Source organism: Podarcis gaigeae (assembly GCF_964106915.1).
Source record: "Podarcis gaigeae genome assembly, chromosome: 7".
Classification (NCBI taxonomy): domain Eukaryota; kingdom Metazoa; phylum Chordata; class Lepidosauria; order Squamata; family Lacertidae; genus Podarcis; species Podarcis gaigeae.
In genome coordinates, this window is record NC_139683.1 from 63,922,418 (window position 1) to 63,940,218 (window position 17,801).

The 17,801-nt window shown below is 45.6% G+C and overlaps 1 protein-coding gene and 1 long non-coding RNA gene across 16 annotated transcripts in view; both read left to right on the forward strand.

Moving 5' to 3' along the window:
- The first annotated feature begins 1,397 nt into the window (after positions 1 to 1,397).
- LOC310848470 lies at positions 1,398 to 7,148 on the forward strand. The gene is made up of 3 exons (XR_014566431.1): positions 1,398 to 1,898; positions 3,693 to 3,816; positions 5,228 to 7,148. It is a non-coding gene; the product is annotated as an uncharacterized lncRNA (long non-coding RNA).
- A 2,431-nt stretch (positions 7,149 to 9,579) lies between these two features.
- Positions 9,580 to 17,801, forward strand: part of RREB1 (ras responsive element binding protein 1) — a 125,636-nt gene continuing 117,414 nt past the window's right edge. For 2 of the 15 annotated variants that reach the window (XM_083747132.1, XM_083747127.1), the window contains exons 1-2: positions 10,049 to 10,344; positions 16,004 to 16,047. The gene's annotated coding sequence lies outside the window, so the exon portion shown is untranslated. Of the gene's footprint in view, positions 10,769 to 10,824; positions 10,956 to 11,053; positions 11,649 to 16,003; positions 16,048 to 17,801 lie in introns of those variants that run through there. The other 13 variants (XM_083747125.1, XM_083747126.1, XM_083747136.1 and 10 more) reach the window with 13 other exon arrangements.

Consider the following 17,801-nt stretch of genomic DNA (forward strand, 5'->3'; position numbering starts at 1 on the left):
GAAAGGCATTCCAATATTTATTTTATTTATTTGAGAAAAGTAATTATAGGATAGTACAGAAATTCAAGTAACTAAATAGTATATCATTGTATACCTAGGCGATGTTTATACTTGAAACATCGCCTATAGATCCACTCTGGACATTCTTTCAGATATAATAACAAAAGAACACAGAAACCAATATAAAATGTGTCAGTTGGAATATTGGTTTTGTGGTTGAGTGTATTATTTGCATTTGAGTGTTTTAAAAATATAGTTTTTTTAAAAAAAATATCTAAAATTGGGCATGTTACATTGTCAAAATATCAGGAGTGGTGGCAGGTTGGGGTTTTTGTTTTGCTTATACAGCCACATCAGGTTAGCTGGGGCCAGGATGAATTCATCAAATTTATTTCCATTTGCGTCCTTAATCTGGATTGGAATCCAGGTTCCCAGAGGTAAAAAGGCTAGGCCTGATTCCTAATCCACTGGGCCCTCAGCTTCATAAACAACTCGCCCCGCCCCCCATCTTGCAAGAGGCTTCCCAGTCAGCTCTTACATTTTCCGCATTTATTGCTAATTTTGTCAGAGAATATAATGTTATTAAAAGGGGGCTCTGAGGTTAATCTTTATCCATACGCGAGAAAGACGTGACACGATGTCACCCAATAATTGGGATCTTATCAGTTCAGAGTATGTCAAGAAGAAGAGGAAACAAATCAGACCTCAAATGGAAATGGAACGTGCCTATGCATTATGAGCAATTTGTTTTGGGTTTTTTCTCCTTCCCTAGCAGAAAGGACTGGTGGGTGAGAAGATTTCACAGGCAACCCGGTCTATGAGACAGAAATGATGCTGTGATGGAGCCATTACTAGCAACAAGAACACAATGCTTTTTCTCTGCTGAGGCTAACTGTGCCAAATATTGATCTGTTATGTTGTTTTTTTATCCTGCCTGTCCTCCAAGGAGTTAAAGGTGCTGCTCCTGGTTCTCTCCCTTTCATTTTATTCACACAACAAGCCTGAGAGGTACGCTAGGCAGGGAGAGAGAATACTTGGCCCAAGATCACCTCAGTGAGCTTCATGACTGAGTGGGGATTTGAACCGGGATCTCTCTGGGCCAAAGTCTAAATAACAGTACTATTCTGTCAATTAGAGCAGCCAACTGCTGGTTTCAAAAACTCCATACTTCTCCTATAGCAGATGTAGGGAACCTTTGGCCCACCAGATGCTGCTAAACTACAACTCCCATCAGCTGCAGGAAGCATGGACAATGTCCAGAGATTGGATTTGGATTTGATATCTCACTTTATCACTACCCTAAGGCATCTCAAAGCAGCTAACAATCTCTTTTCCCTTCCTCCCCCACAACAAACATTCTGTGAGGTGAGTGAGGCTGAGAGACTTCAGAGCCCAAGGTCACCCAGCAGCTGCATGTGGAGGAGCAGGGAATCGAACCCAGTTCACCAGATTATGAGTTTACCGCTCTTAACCACTACACCACACTGGCTCTCATGATGATGGGAGTTGTAGTTCAGCAACACCTGGAGGGCCAGAGGTTCCCCACATTGCTAATGTAGTCAGGGCCTATATTGATTTGACTGCCCTTTCAGACTCCATTACTACTGTTTTACAATTTGGTCCAGTAAAATGCTAGCTGGTTGGCGTTCTTAAGTGCAGTTAAGTAGCCTGGTGAATCCAGGCTCCTGTTGGATTCAAAATCTCCAGTACTCCCTCACTCCTTCTCAACCCCCACTGAAGGCATAAGGAGCACTGGCAGTGAAGCTTTCTGCTGTTGCAATGAGAAGGTCTTTGACTTTGGGCATCCCTCTCTGACTTTGAGCAAGGAGTTCCATGGTATCCTATAGCCCCCCCTCAACCGCCCTCCCAGGGGCTACAGGATTGCTCCCTAAATCAAGGTAAGACTTATATTTCTCATCCACAATTCATGTGCATCACCTGCTCACCTCTTATGATGTTTTTGGCTCCAGATATAATTTTCCCAGGCCTTTACGTCTAATCTGTTTTAATCTCATCTCCATCACTACACCAGTGTGGTGTAGTGGTTAAGAGCGGTAGTATTGTGATCTGGTGAACTGAGTTCATGTCTCTGCTCCTCCACATGCAGCTGCTGGGTGACCTTGGGCTAGTCACACTACTTTGAAGTCTCTCAGCTCCACTCACCTCATAGAGTGTTTGTTGTGGGAGAGGAAGGGAAAGGAGAATGTTAGCTGCTTTGAGACTCCTTCGGGTAGTGATAAAGCGGGATATCAAATCCAAACTCCTCCTCCTCCTCCTCTTCTTCTTCTTCTTCTTCAGGAGAATTTTATGCTCAAAGGCGGCATATAACATAAATAAATAAGATGGCTTTACGATGCTGCTTTTAGATTTACTGCTTCTAGGATTTCGTTTTTGTTTTTGAAAACCTATTTTGTAAACCGCCCTGCAAATGCATTTGAAGGACAGGGTAGCGATCCCTAAAACAAACACTTAATTTACACCTCTTTGGAAATTTGTTTCCATACTGTGGTGGCCAAACACTGTGGCAGCACTTGGAACAGCTATGCGAAGACTCAGGAAAACCTCCTGGCCCAAGCACATCAAGTTCAATCAGCCCATAGGTGTCAACTGGCGACTTGGGCAGTGGGATTGGCAAATTCCCTGCCTGAAGCTATTGTTATTCACCTTAGATGAGTAGGCAAAGCTAGAAGAATGCATTGGTTTCAACTCTTCTCCTCCTTTCCCTGCTAGGGGGGAGGAAAGAGCAAGTTTCCAGGCCCTCCAAGTGTCCGTTGGAGGGCAAACTTCCAAACCCTCCAAGTGCCCCTATTTTCCAGGGGCAGTCCTAGATTTACAGAAGCTGCCTTGTTTCCAATTTGATCCCGGAATGCTCTGCTTTCCCTTAGACCGCTCTTATTTTCATCAGAGAAATGTTGGAGGGTATGAAGTTATGCGACCCCTGAGCCAAGGAGATAAGGAGATAAGACATCTAAAGGCAGCTTTGTATAGGGAAGATTTTTTAAATGTTTTTTAAACATTATGTTTTTATATTTGTTGGAAGTCATCCAGAGTGGCTGGGAGAACCCAGGTCAGATGGGTGGCGTATAAATAATAACATTATTGGAACAGGACGTCCCTAGTTTCATCGGCGAATAGTTGGAGGGTATGAATTACTGGTCCAAAAGTTACTATGCAAGCTTATTCTGTTCTGCCTCCCAGCCACTGCTATGAGACAGTTGAAAAGGCACAATGTATTTACCTGCTTCTCCTGGTCATTCTGGAAACAATTTGTGGTAGAAAGTGGGCAGTTGGGTGATGATAGAGGGAGAGTCAGCGTGATATAATAGAGAACGGTTTGGACCAGGGACCTTTGGGTTCAGGTCCAACTCAGCCATGAAGCTACGTGATATTTCACCAGTCATTTTGCTTTCTCTGTGCTGAATACACCTCGCAAGTTTGCTGCGAAAATAAACTGTCAACTACATTGAGCTTTGGGGTGGAAGATAAGGATACAGAAACTAATGCATTTGCAACAGGTATAGCAGATGTAAATGTGTGTGTGCAGGTTAAGAACTGAATTGTGATGGAAGTGCTATGGGGGTGTGGCATGTTTGTTTAAACTGATATTGCACTTTGCTGCGTTATGCGCCCACTTAAACCAACTCAGTTCAGAGGCCCACCTAAACAATAGCATTTTTATTATTGGCTTGCAGAAGGTTGTTGTGGAAGGAGCTGAAACGGTTCTTCCTACGAAGCGAGTTCCAGAGCCTGGGTGCAGACACTGAAAAGGCCCTCTCCCCAGTTGCCACCCAGATGTTGGCAGGGCTCGAAACTCAGGTAGGTTCATATGGGGGGAAAAGCTGCCCTTCAGGTAACTTGATCACAAAGCATCTAGGACTTTATCGGTCATAAGCAGCACTTTAAATTGTGCCAAGAATCAAACACGCCGTCGTGTTCAGCCTCTCCCTCTCCCTTGCTCCTTTTCCTCTTCAGAGGGTACAGGTAGTGGATTGTGGGAGAGGACACAGGTATGAACACTTGTGCAAGTCTGCAGGCTCAGATAGATTGGATTATTTGCAAAGGTGTTCAAGGCCTATGGAATATGAGAACCACTTATCTAGAGATGGTTTACACAAGCCTCAGCACACAGCTTCTACCACCGTACCGGATTGCTAGAACCAGCCTGGATTAAGTTTACCTTTGGTTAAGGGTTCTGAGGCTCACAAGTGACAAAGGAATTTCTCCCCGCATCTCGGTCTGAAGTTCCATATGCCGGTGGTTCCCACCCTGCACCGCCAGTCTGCTTGAAAAGTACTGAGGGTATTAGCGGACCTTTAGTGATTTGTTTATTTTTGCCTGTTGTAGCAATCTTAATGCACTGTGTAAGATGGCATTCTTATTGCTTCTCCTTACCTGGGAGAAGCCGACTACAACTGAGCTTACATCTGAATTATATGCATAGGATCAGGCTGACAGTGACAGGGGTAAAGCATGTCTGTTGAACTTATCCGTGCCACACTGCTTTTTATTAGCTATCAACAATAAAGTTATTTAAAAACTGTTCAAAGGACCTTTGCACAACCTTTATTTTAAAAAATAAGTGCACAAGAAGCTTCTTTCATATTAAAATCTGGCTGCAATCCTGTATTTGTTGGGCTTTCCTCTGAGTAGACATGTATCGGATTAGACTGCCAGTTATTTCCCTGCCCCATCACCATGAGCAAATGTGGAAAATACCTTGAGTGTTACTCGAGGAAGATTAAATGCACTCCCTTCTCCTAGCAGCTGCCAAGGCCACACTCCTACTGTGAGTTCTGCCTTCTTTCTCCCTTTAGTAGTTTCCACATGCTTTGCCCTTCTCACACAAAACTACCCATGCACATTCACTCTTTTTCCTGGTTGCTGTCTCACTTCCCCCCAGGCCTAACAGACACAAGCCTTGCTACTTCCTATTTGCTCTTCTCTCACAACTTCTTCCTTCTCCTCTTATGACATGATGTAGAATTTAGGAGTATGGGCACAAAGGCTGGAGATGAAAGGTAGTTGTTTCCCTCTCCGCAAAGGTGAAAATAGCAACGATAAAGCCCTCTGTTGTCTTCTCACTGTATTCCTTGGTCAAACAGGCCTTTTAGATTTTCGCGGTGCATCGAAAGCTGCCAGACCTGCTTGAGCAGAAATGATAGTGGAACAAAAAGGAATAAGTGTGTGCATGCCTCAGATAATAATAGCTCTAACATGTCACTTTCAGCTCTCTAAAACAGCACAGATCGGGAAGCTTTGACCTTCCAGATGTTGTTGGATTCCAATCAGCCCCGGCCATTATAGTCAAAAGACAGTCAAGGACATTGGGAGTTCTAATCTAACAACATCTGAAAGGCTACTGGATCCCCACCTCTGCTCTACAGTCAAACAACATGCAGTCGTCAGAATTTGTCTTCCTGGATCAGGATATCAATTCTTTGGCTCAAGTAGTGTCTTTATAAAAACGATGATTGTCAGAAGTCAATGTGATTTAAGTCCTAGCCATTCCCTTCAATGCAAATCTAGGATAATTTGTGTTATTGTCAAGTTGTTACTTCTGTTGTGAATGGGGGCAGCGCTTGGCTAATCAACTACTGTCTCCCCAAAGTGATCAGCTGGGCCTGGTGGCCTTTGACTATCAAGAGGATGCCAGAGATAGCCGTTCACTACAATGCAAATCTAGGATAATTGCGTTATCACAATGTAGTTCCTGTTGTTGTTGATGGTGGCGGTGCCTATTCACCATACATTTAACTGAATGTCACAGAATGTGCTTTTTACATTTCGCGAACATTTGATTCCACTCTCTATATTTCACCCCTATATGCCCATGTAAACCCACTGGCTGAAGACAAACATTGTGCATCTTATGAAGCAGTCTGTAGCCCACAAAAGCTTAGGCCCCCTGATACAGAGGTAGTCAATGTGATGGCTTCCAGATGTTTTTTTGGGGGGACTCCTCAACTCCCATCAGCCCCAGCCAGCATAGCCAGTGGGTGTTGCAGTCCAGAAACATCAGGAGGGTACCACATTGCCATCCTTGCCCTGTGTGTTGATTTTGAAGGTGCCCCAAGACTCTTTGATTTGTTGCAACATGGCTACCACTCTGAAGTTGCTTTTTAGTATTCGATATTCAAGCACATAGTTCCTCACATTATGGAGGTTCCACTTGTGCCAATAGCTTTTGGAAGAACCAACAATCGCTCCAGGTTTTGGCAGGTCCTTGGGCAAGATGCCCTTAGTGGGTCCCCTTCCCGATTGGAGATAACCGTATCATGAAGGAAGTTCCTTCTCATTGTAAGCTATTGTTCTTAGAAGACAAAGTGACACCGCCGATTAACCTCTTGCGAAAGCTTCGGTTAACCAGATACACTATGACAACTGTAACTATCCCTTGGATCATCTGAATACACCGTAAGCAATTATTTAAAGTCTCTCCTTTTGCCTGACACTATAATTATAATAATTGCATCCTGAAACTATTACTGGATGCAGAATTGTGTAGCAGAATTAAATATATGACAGTATATAGCAAGCAGTTAATCTTTAATCACCTGCCCCTTTACTGATTAATTTATAATATAATCAATCTCTCTTATTTTCCCCACACTATACATTTCCCAAACAATATATGTGGCGTCTGTTTATAAGATACTGAAGCAAATATAAGCTAACCTGCAGCTGAATGTCATGTTTGGTGGGTGCAAGGTTCCTGCAAAATTCAAGGGAGCAAGAAATTGTAGCAAAACCACCCGGTAGCTAAATGATATGTACCGTATGTGAACCTTTGCCAAAGAGTAGTGTTGGATGCGACCAATGGGAGTTGAATCTCAAAACACGTTGAGGGCACCAGGTTGGAAAAAGCTGTCACACACCATTGGATTATATTCCATTAACTGCTGCTTCCTTGTACATTCAGAAACTAAGTGTGTGCTTTGCTGTGCTGTCCTAGAAGATAATTTAAATACTAGAACTGTCAACATGAGCTGGCCTCTTGAGATTTTTTTTTTTTTACATGGAACTTTGACACTGTGTTAGCAGCTTGTGTTTCAGTGTAGCCGGTCAGAAATTGTGTTTATTTCTGTCATAGAATTTATACAAACGAAACAATGAAATTTAGAAAATTATTAAAATCAATGATACGGGCAGCAATTGTTTTAGGGGCATCTGAATTGTGTGTGACTGTGCTGAACTCAGAAGAGACCCAAAAACATCCCCAAAAGGGGCGGAATGGGGTGGGGTGTTTTCAGACTTTTCCCAATGTTGTTTCAAATATACGCAATTTAACTTAAACGTGCCGCGTCTTGGAATGTAATTATGCGGCGTAGGAGGTGTCCTAATAACACCCCCAGCTCTAACTTTCCTCTTGGCGGATAAAGAGAGAGGCATTTCTCTTTCCATTCGCACACCCTGGCCTCAACTTCCCTTCTTGCTCACCTGTTTCTCTTCCCTTAGAAGTGAAAGGCAAGCACCTGCTGCTTGCAAGAGAGGAGGGACCAGGGACTTCCTTAGCACTGCTCAGTTTCCTTAGGAGGGAAAGGGGGGAAAGTGCAGGCATCCCAGGTAACAGCATAGCCGCTCCCTGGCAGAGCCCAGGCTTGGCTCAGCTCCCCATGCGGTTTCCTCAGAAGGGTGGAGGACGGGATACACACTGAATCATGCCACAGCAAGAGGAAGATTCCTTTCCTCCTCTCCCTGGTACTGCCTGGAAACTGAGCTCTTTTTCCTCCTGGCATCCCCAGAAGGAATTTAGGCAGGAAGGGAAGGGCTGGAAGCCCACGGAGATATATTTCTGCCCCTAAGAGCAGTTTCTAAAAGCCGGAAGGTTTGGAAGGGGAGCAAGCAGTTGCAATAGTGGCAAAATGTCTATCCATAATAAGAGATAGGCTATTGTGCTCCTGGACTATGGCAGGCAGTAGGAGAATCATGTTGTTACCTGAGATGCCTTCACTTTGGGTGTAAGACTAGCAAATGTGGTCCTCTCCAGATGTTCCGCACTCCATCTCCCATCCAATTTGGCCAATGATCATGGATAATGGGAGTTGTAGTCCCCTCAAAAAATCTGGTGTGCCCCCCTCCCTTTGGCTACCCCTGCCTTGGAAAGAATTCTCCACGAGTTGCTTCCGTTTCATGGACCAACCTGCTCCGATTCTTTCCTTTAGGAGGAATTCCAGTGTGAGTTGCTTCCTGTTCCAACCACTAGTCAGGAAGGCACATGGAAAATTGGAAGCTGCCTCCTATAGAGGGAGGCAGACTGTGGATCTAGCTAGCCCTGTCTTGCTTGCTCAGGCTCTCAGCACATCAAGGTCCCTGAGCCCTAAGTCTGTCCCAGCTTTCTTCCAAAAAAAACCCCCGTCTTAACTGGAGCTGCCAGAGAACAAGACTTCTGTTCTGTCATTGACTCTCCACTCATACCTGCCTCATATTCTGAGCACAGCTGCTCTTAAAACATCCAGAATCAGCCGTGGAAATATTCTATATATCAAGAGCAAATTCATTTTCTGGAGTGTTTCTACCGAAACAGGGCCAGAAGGAGTGGGGGAATGAAAAGGAATGAAACATCTGGGAACCTAAACAGGAACACTCCAGATTGCAGCGTTTTGTCAGACATTTTTTAAGATGGGGAATCTGTGGCCCTCCAGATGTTGTTGGGTCTACAACTTCAATCAGCCCCTGCCAGCATGGCCAGCGGTCAGGGATGATGGAAGCTGCAGTTCAGCAACATCCGGACCCAAGGAAAGCAGTTAAACGTAGCACTCCAAGCTAATAATAAAGTATAGCAAAAATGATATTAAAAACCAGAAATAACAATGCTTCCGCGGCTGTATACCTGTTTATATAGTTATGCCAAAACTAGAACTCAAGGCCACCTCCAAGAGTGTTTTGATTCAGAGGACCAAACTTTTTACTTGCCAGTCAAGCATAGCAGGGAGGGGAAATGTGGAAGCAAAGAATGAGCAGGAAAAAATTCCATATTTTTCAATGGTCTCAAAGCCAAGTTAAGGCCACAATCCTCTGCATATTTATTTGGGACTAAGACCTATTGGACTCTGCATGTGAGCAAATGTTCTTAGGATTCTGCTGTATGCTTGGAGATTAAGTGTTTGATCATATCCTCTTACAAAAATAGCAGGGGCGATGGACCACCCTGTGCTACTGTAAAAACCAACCCTCAACCAACCAGAAATTAATTTGATAGAGGGATTTTTTTTTAAAGAAATCTGACTTTAGGGTGGTTTTTTTTGGGGGGGGAGGTGGCTGGTACCAGATTTCTTAAACAGAGGATTTTTTTTTTTTAATCCACTAGCATCCTCCTCAAAATATCCAGGAGTCTGGGCCTACCTTATGCCTCAGGAGAATTATTTACAACCACCATTGTCTGCGTTTTAATTGCCAGGTGTTCAATCAACCTAAACCTAGGAGGGCTGCGTGTGTTTGTGTAGGCCTCCCCGCGCCTCCTTCTTCGTCTGGATGGTGGAGCAACTGGTGACACGGAAGGGATGCCCGCCGCCGCCGCCACCCAGGGCTTCCATGCCTAAGGTTGAAAGTGTATTGCTAATTGCTGGGACTTGTTGCTCCATCCGCTCCAGGCTGGAAGGCGGCAGCAGCAGCCACGACGTGGGGCTTCTCTCTGCCTTTCTCGTTAATTAGACGGGAGAGAGAGAGAGCTGAATGCGCGGCACCTGGTTGACAATGGATTAAGCAGCTCGAGACAGGCAGCGGGCGATCCCTTCAAAGACGATACTGCACCGTCTGCATCCCTAGCGCTTTATCAGTCCCTAACACTCAACTGCCTCTCTCTGCGCAGCGGCGGTGGCGGCGGCGCTTCCTCCTTGCAACTGCAAGCCTGTAATGGAGGGGAGCAGCAGCAGCAGCAACCAGATGGTACTTTACCACCGAGAGACTTTCTAGTCTGGAAACTTCCCTCTTTCCACCATCCTTTGCGTGCGTGTGTGTGTGTGTGTGTGTGTGTGGCGGAGGGGGGGTAGAGGAGGAGGAGGAGAGCAAGCAAGCAAAAGAGAGGGGTGGGGGGGTTATTTCTTATTGCAAGATTAGTTGGACTTTTGTCCCGATGGTTAGCAAAAAGTTGCTTAAGCGAGGAGCAGCAGGAGGAGGCTGAGCTGGCTCCGTGCAACTGGGAGGAGGAGGAAGGAGGAAAGTTTTTTACTCACTTCTCTGCTGCGAGGAGCAGAGCCCCTCCCAGGCGAGGAGAGGGAGCGAGCGAGATAGGGATGCTACCGATTGCAAGAGGCGGCGGCGGCGGCGGCAGCGGCAGCAGCCTGGCTGAGTAACACGTCCCCGGGAGCCTGGCCGGAGCCACACGTGATGCGCCTGCCTCGGAGGGTGAGCAGGGGCGCGCGGTGCGGGGTGGGAGGGCTGGGGGCACCGTCGGGCGCCGCTGCCGGGCCGGAGGGCTCCTCGGTTTCGCCTCATCCTCCTCCGGGAGGGAGGAGAGGACGAAGGGAAGTTCTGGGGGAGTTGATGAACTTTGCACATCCATCGAAACGCCATTTTGAATTCGGCTGCTGCTCGCTCTCCCCCCTCCTCCCTCCGGAAACTTTTGCTTTCCTTTGGTAATTGCGCGTCCCTGGCCTTTCCCGGTTATTATCCTTAACTTTTTTTTTTTTTTGAGTGGCGTGCGGGGGGGGTCGGGAGAGGGAGGTGTGGGGGGCGGCCGTGCATCATCATCATCATCCTCATCCCCATCCTCACCGCTTTCCATCCTGGCTCGAGCCAGGCAGCCCAGCCCGGAGCAAGTCCGACGTAAGTAGGCGAGGCTGATGCCAGGAGGGCGACTTTCTACCTGCGCCTCTTGGGAAGGAGAGAGGAAAGGCGCAGCTTGGGAGCGAAGCTGCCTGGGGGAGCTTCCGAGGCGTGCAAGGAAACTTTTTTTCCCCTTCCCAACGTGCGGATGGATGGGTGGGGATGAGGAAGGAGGACACTTGCGGCGAAAGGTAGAAAGTACCCCCCCCCCCTTTTCAAGCGGCGCGACTCTCTTGCTGGTGTTGCAAATGTAGCTTTTGGGGAGGGAGCGAGAGGTGGCCGGGTGTTCTTTTTTTGTTTGCTTTTTTTTGTGTGTGTGTCGTGGAGGAAAGTTTATGAAAAGTTGCTTGGCAGTGGTGCTAAGCAGATGCTGCTGCTGAGTTGGGGCAGCGTTTTCTCTCTCTCTCTCTCTCTCTCTCTCTCTCTCTCTCTCTCTTTCCCATCCCCCGCTCCTCCCTGCCTCCCCTTCTCGGCTCCCCCCACCGCTCCTTCCGTGTTGCAAACTGTACCAACCAGCAACACCCGTTGCAGCCTGTTGCCTGCAGGACCTGATGCTCATCCATATTAAACCGTCTGAGCTCAGGAATTCATCCAGATCATCTCTCTCCCTCCCCTCCTACTGCAAAGTTTATTTTTAACCAACGATTTGGATGGGCCTGCGAGAAGGAGAAGGAGAAGCATCTTTTAACCCAATTGGCCTCCGCTCCCTGCAACTACATCCTCCTCCGGCTCGCTCTCCTCTTCCTTCTCCAGCAATTTTTTTTTTTTTTTGTTGTTGCGTTGGGGTTGTGCGAGAGAGGGAAAAGCTTTTATGATTTGAAGATGATGGGGAGCGAAGTAGCACCCCTCCCGTTAAGTTGAAGTGGAGCCGACTCTCTCTCAAGGTACAACTCTTTTCTCTCCCCCCCCCCCCGACGCTTTGGTCTCTTTTTCCTCTCTCTTTTGGACATCTGCTAACTTTTCCCCCTCCTTGTTCGCAAGGGCGTTTGCTGGAAGCATCTGTGTGTGTGTGTGTTGTTTCTGTCGCTCCTTTTTAATATATATATAATTGTACTTTGGTACTTCTCGTTCCCTTTGCCCTCCCCTCCCCCTTCACCCTCGGGGGTGGGGGGGAAGAGGGAGAGGTTGGAGCCTTCACAAGATCAGTTCTGCTTCTCTCTCTCTCGCTTGGCCTTCAGCAAAGGTGCACGCGCGTCATCCTTCTCCTTTCCTCCTTGAATACTTTGGAAGGGTTCGGGGTATGTGTATGCGTATGTGCGGGAGGGTATCTGCGCTTTCTTTTCTCTCCCCCCCCCCCGTTGTACTGTGTCCGAGGGACATCTTTCTCTCCCCCCCCCCCCTTCCAATGGATTATAGGAGGAAACGCACACACGCATCGTCACGAGTACAGGAAGAAGCCCCGCGTGCGTCCGAACCTAGGAAAATGTGTCGCGTGTCCTATTTACTTCTGTTTTCTTCTTTTACTTCTGCGTCGAATTCTGAACTTAACTGGTCCAGGTCTCTCTCTTTTTCTGTGTTTTTTTTTTTTAAAGATTCTTCTCGCATCTCTTTTTAATCCTTCTAATTGACCCTTTCGGATTACGAATAACGACGTCGCTATTAACTCTCCCACCCCCTTCTATCCCCCCACAATTGCAACATCCAAAACTTCTCTAAAAGCGCCCCCCTCCCTGCTCCCCCCTCTTCTCCTCTCTCCGTGTTAATGCAGACTAGTCGGGACTCGTCTCTTAGGAAACTGCGACCTTAATCGTTGCTAAGAAGCAGCGGGGGAAAGGTTTCTCTCTCCTCCGCCCCTGGTCGAAAGACGTATTTCCCTGCCCCGACACCCTCTCCCCCCCCCCCCCGTTTTTTTTCCTTAAAAGATTGTGGATGCAAAAAGAAAGAGATGATGTCTCTCCTTTCTTTGGGAACTTAAAAAGGGAAAAGAAAGAGGGGGAGAGGAAAAAATAAACACCCACCCGATCTTTTATGACCTCCCCACACCCATGCAAACATGGAGCGAGTTTGCAAAAAAAGAGAGAGATTTTCTCGCCGCTCTTTGCAACTTGATCAAACTTTTTTTCTGCCCTTGCTCAAACTTTTCCCTGCCGTTGGGCTCGCTCGCTGTTGCCTTTATTTAACCGAGAGAGAGAGAAGGTGCTTTTTGTGTGTGTGGGTGTATGTGGGTGAAGAGCAGCCATGGAAAACGTGGTGGTTGCTCTCCTCCGTCCTCGGCCAAAGTAACTTCCAGCTTTCTAGCTCGCAGTTGTGCAACAGGCAAAGAGAGGCATCTCGTTGCCGGGCAGAGTAGAGCAGCGAGAGAGAGGAGGCTGGAGATGCTGTGAAAACTTTCGCAGAGGGAGGAGGAGGAGGAGCCGCCGCCGCCGCCGCTGCTTGTTGATGGTGGAGGTGGATTGAACTTTGTCATGTGGGTTGATAAGTTTGCTCTGGCTCTGCCCTCCCCTCCCTCCGGCTCTCTCTCCCCCCCACCCCCTCTTCTTACCTCTTCGTTACACTATCTGTCTCTCCCTCCTCTCCCAGTGCTCTGCAATGCATCCTTGATGGGTTATAAAAGAGGAGGGGAGAGCGGTTTCTCTTAGCTCAGCACATTTGTGCTCCTTTGCCTGGCGAGGAGAGAGAAGGAAGAGCCCAGGTCCCGATGGACAGTCCCAAATTCGGAAGGGGCTTCAGAGCAATACCCAAACTGCGCTCTTCCTGGGGAGATTGGGGGGGGGGGGTTTAGGTTTGTTTTTTTCTTGGGTGGTGGGGAGAAAATAACTCATTAAAATGCCATTTCCTTGACTTTTAATGGTCTGACTTTGAAAAGGATGGCGGAGTTGCACTTCCCTTCGTTTTTCCTCTTGAGATGGGATTGGTCCCTTTTCTTTACAGTTTTTGGTGCTAAGAGGGGGGAATCTGTAGCAGGTATATATTATCATCTGGGCATAAATCTGGTGTCTTCAGCCTGAGAAGTTAGTTGGTTGATTCCTGGCAAGGGAAAAGTGCTTGAAACTTTGCATTTTCTGACTGCCTTTTATGTCTTACCTTTTGGACAAGGTCACTCGTGCTTAATGTAGTTTTTCTCATCCTTTGGGCAGGAAAAAATTGCCTGTGCGAAAGGGGGAACCTTAATTCTCTCTGCTTTTCACACCGATGCCTGCATCTTTTAAGATAGCTGCTTTTTCAGTAACAGCTGGAATTGGGACCCTTCCACTAACTATTGGCTGATATCCTTAAAAGGGTATGGTGGCATGGAGAACAGATGAATATGTGTATATGCGCATGCAGGGGGAGATAGACATGGACCCAGTGACTCATGGTCACACAAGCCATATTTGTTTTAGGGTTTTATTTTCCCTTTGAAGGCTTAGGGGTATAGACCTCCTCTTGATGTGTCTGCATAATGCCCATTAGCATTAACTGGTGTTGCAAGTACATCCCTGGGAGAATAGACCCCTTTGTGTGTTAGAAACTCAGAAACAGCATGGCTCCATCATCCAATCAATCAAGTTACCACAACACTTCTTTTCATCCTTCGCTTAAGACACACCTAATGGCTTTAATTGTTTCAGGGCAATTGGCCAGAAACTGATGTCTTGTGTATGTGTGTGTCTGCCTCTTATAGCAATCCCAGCCATATACACGTGGTGTATGTTAAGTTTGGGTTAATGTAAAATTTTGCAGACTTTTTAAGCTTAGGGGAAAGCTACCTGAAATTTTTCAGCTAATTTGTTCCCATTTAATAAAACTGTCCCCCCTCTTATAATTAGTTTGTAATATGAAGTTTTAAAAACCAGAACTCTTCCGATTATTGAACTGCTCTGAAAATCAAACAATTTGCACGAGAGCTCACTCTTTCCTGTTCAATAGCCAGATAGATGACACCCATCCTTGCATCTTTGTCATATGATGAACCTTGCTTGGACTTCTGAGAGTCTCTAGAGATTGCTAAAGTAAAACCTCAGGTGGGAAAATCTCTTGTGACTTAGTAGTGGGTTTAGCAAACTTGTTTTGGCCTAAGGGCAGACAGTGTGTTTCAAAATTCCCCCTCCCCTCTTCTTCCAGGCCTTTGCAAAATGTCCCTTGTAACCTTATGGGTTTCCTGGATTTCTTCGAGATGATTTATGTACTCTAGATCCATTTCCGCATCGACACTCAGCTTTTCCGTTACTGAAGGTGTCAGAATTAGAGATGCTCTTCCCTGGTTTTTTCTTTTTCTTTCTTTTTCTTTGCTTGTAGTAAAAGCTGGTTTTTGCATCGGCTGTCTTACGCTGCTAGTCAAAACTGGCTATCGTTGCTAGCTCTCTCAGGTTATGCATGTTATCCCTTGCGAAAGTAGGTGGTGCGGAGAAGGTCATAGGATAAGTGTTGCTAAGCAGCTAAACAGAAGGATGCTAAAATTAACCCAAGTGCATCTATCAGGGATTCATCCTCTTTCTCCTTTCCTTTTGTAAATAAAATAAAACCACTTTTTTTCTCATAAATTACCACGTTGGGTATCTCGAACTTAAAATCAGACAACTTTTGTGCTCAATGTCAGAAATATTTTCATATCACATTCTTAATATGTAAACTCCTATATCTTAAGTATTTGTAGAATTATGACCTGCATTCCCTTAATGGATGCTTTCATAGAGTTGAGAAGTTAACAGCACATGGCATCATGAGTTTAATAATCATTACTCAGAAGCAAGTCATGTTGAATTTGCTCCCTGCTATGTGTGGCTGGGTTAGTAGGATAGAAGGCTTGGTTACAGGTAACTTTCAAAATGTGATGTGCTTCCATATAAGTCTATTCTTTTTTAGGGTTGATGGTGGCAATTTATCAGGAAATGTCCTGAGAACATACTTGCTTCCAACTTGGTGTTTATAGAAACTTTTGCAGCAGAAATTCCTTTTTCTCGTACCTCCTGCCCCCCACCCCCCAGTACTGGCTGATGTAGTGAGTTGAAACACAGGTGGAATGCAATGTTTCTGCCTCAAACATCAGATAGATTTGTGTAGGAAACAAAGAAGTCTATTACAGCACAGCTGGAGTCATGGTGTGTAACTTGTGTGCTGTTCTCAAAGCTTGTGTGCTTGTGTCAATTCATTTTATGTTGGGGAAAGCTATGTGACATGCTACCAGATGAATAATGTTGGTTTGGTTTTTTTAAAAAAAATATTTGCATCACTTTTTAACTTTCTGGATACTGGTTCACATATTTTTTCCACACAAAACACTTAGCTTAACTTTTTATTCTCTTTTCCCCCATTACAGATATAAAGTGCATTTCTGAAGAGCGACCCGAAGCTTAGAAAGGGGTAGGAATTAATTTACATTTTACTTCTCTCTTCTCCCCCACCCCTCTCCCTTTTGAAATACCTTTGCCCTCAAACTTGCAAAGAAGCGTCTTTGGATAGCAGATAAGTGGTGACAATGGGCCCAATCTTATTAATTGATAGGGAAAACCCTGTTAAGGCTAGGAATTCTGAATTTGTAAAGTGGCTCAGAAATCGTGGCCTGCCCTGGAGTCTCCAGCAGTTGTGATAAGAAGTAGGTTTATCATCCCATTTTCTGTGGGCCTTTTGTGTGCAACAAAGTCTTGTCAGAAGCCTGTGGTTGCTAGTCCTCACGGTTGTGGCAGGAACAATGAAAACTAAATTTGAAACAAATAGTGCGGACGGAAACATGTCAGGGCAGAAATATACACTGCTTTTCAAGAATCGATTCTTAGCAAATAAGAAAGTTGTGCAGTGTGTGTGACTCACTAATCTGATGCCTGTTGGGTTCATGGAAAAATAATGTGAAGATAAGTATATAAATTAGGTGGTGTTCTATGGCTTATGAGTGTTTCTCACTCAAATTTGCCACCCTGACACCTGTACTGTTTATGGATGCTCTTGTCCGCAAAGATACCTATTCTTTAAATGAAATTGTTCACTTATGACATATGACTTGGCTTGAATAGGAGAAAATTGTGTTTTCCGCTTGTATTCATTGCAATTTTATTTTATTATTAAATTTGTATACCACCCTTCATCTGAGGATCACTGGGTGGGTTACAATATAAAAACAGAGAAATGCATAGCATGGTAACAAACAAAAACAATACCCCCCCAAAGGCCAAAGATTGTTTAATAAACCAGAAAAGGAATGTTTTTGCCTGGCGCCTAAATACATGTAACAAAGGTGTCAGAGGAGCCTTGCTGGGAATAGCATTCCACATGTGGGGAGCCACTGCAGAAAAGGCCTGTTCTCGTGTTGCCACCCTCTGGACCTCTTCTGGAGGATTATTAGTATCCTGCCCTATTTGCCTCACAGCAGCCAAGGGAGGTAAATTTGGCTGCAAGATGGATAGTGGTGGGTTATCCAAAGTCAACTAGCACTATAGCTGAGCAAGTATTTCAGTGTGGATTTCCCACAACCAAATTCCAAATTGTTCCTGCTCGCAAACTCGGATTGGTGTTTTTTTGGTAGGATTCTTTCACGATCACATTCTGCTAAATGTACTGTCTGGTTGAAGCATTGCAGTTGTTTGGGGGAGCAATGTTGTGTAAATTTGCTACCATAGGGTGGTCCTGGTATCTTCTCTATGCAGGTTTAGGGAGGTTATGTGTCTTCTCTCGCACCTCTTTCCAGGTTGCGTTGAGTCTATGTGTGGTGGGTTGAGGGGCAAGGTGGTTGTTTTTAGGACACAAAGGAACTGGGGGAATTTGAGGAGATGAGCCTCATGTGTTTCATTTTGCAACAGGTGCTAAATCTGTGCATTTCTGTGCAAAAGGAGCTAAATCCAGTTGTTGGAAATGAGTGACGGGATGAAACGATACCGTTCTGGGTAGCAGTCGTATGAAACAAAGGATGCCCATTTCTATGTTACGGAACGTTATCGCCCTGAAATATAGGCTGTTGAAAACAAGGGAGTACCTAACCTAGCCATAGATTCAGTGGAGAAATTGAGCGCTTGTACCTTTTCTAATACAAAAACAGTTTTGAAACATTCCCACCTTGCAGCCCAGTTCTGCTCCTTGTTGGCATTAAATAGGGCAATGTTTTTACAGGTAGGACATACATTATT